Here is an 858-nt window from a genome sequence, read left to right as displayed (position 1 = left end):
CGGCATGAACCGACGCTAAAGTGCCACCACGTGGCGTGAGCTCACGCCCTGGTATGGGGGACCTTTAGTACCGGTTGGTGTTACCAACCGGTACTAAAGGTTTTTTTTGAATTTTCTTTCTGAAAATTTTGGATTTTTTTTTGATTTTTTTTAATTTTTCTGAATTATTTGATGATTTAGTCTCTAATCACCTCTCTTAACTGCTCAAGTGTGGATCACTCATTCCAAATCATCTAACTTCCCGACCGGTCACCCATCCCTCTCACTACTCCAGCCCGAGCACACTTAACTTTTGGGTTCTATTCTCCTTCGTTTCCAAGTCTGCACTTGTTGTTTTCCTGACGATAGTAAGATGTTAATCCTATTAACTCTCAGGAGTTTAGCTTGAGCATGAAGTCACACATTTCACCGTTTGAGTTTGAAACTATTATTCTAAAAAACAGTAATTATTTAGTAACGCTAATATTTCTTGAATAAGTTTGACCATAGTTTGACCACAGTTTGACCATAGTTTGACCAGATTTGACCAAAATTCAAAAAATTGAAATAATTATGTAGTAACATTAACACTTCTTGAATAAGTAGTTTGACCAGATTTAACCAATTTTTTTAAAAAAACTTAAATTTGACCATATCTTTTTTTCCTTTTGGAATTTGAGGATTTTCATGCTGAATTTTTTGATATATTATACATTTTTTTCCGACATCGTATGCAAAAGTTATAGCCGTTTTACATTTTCCCTACACTTTTTTGCAAAACATGTCCAAATTTAAGTTTTCAAATTTTCCTAACTAGTAGATGTAGTAATATAACTACCTCTCGAAGGATTTTATTTTTTGAAGTTTTTATCATTTTCT

This window comes from Triticum dicoccoides, chromosome 6A (genome assembly GCF_002162155.2).
Source record: "Triticum dicoccoides isolate Atlit2015 ecotype Zavitan chromosome 6A, WEW_v2.0, whole genome shotgun sequence".
NCBI lineage: Eukaryota > Viridiplantae > Streptophyta > Magnoliopsida > Poales > Poaceae > Triticum > Triticum dicoccoides.
This window is presented reverse-complemented; position numbering follows the sequence as displayed.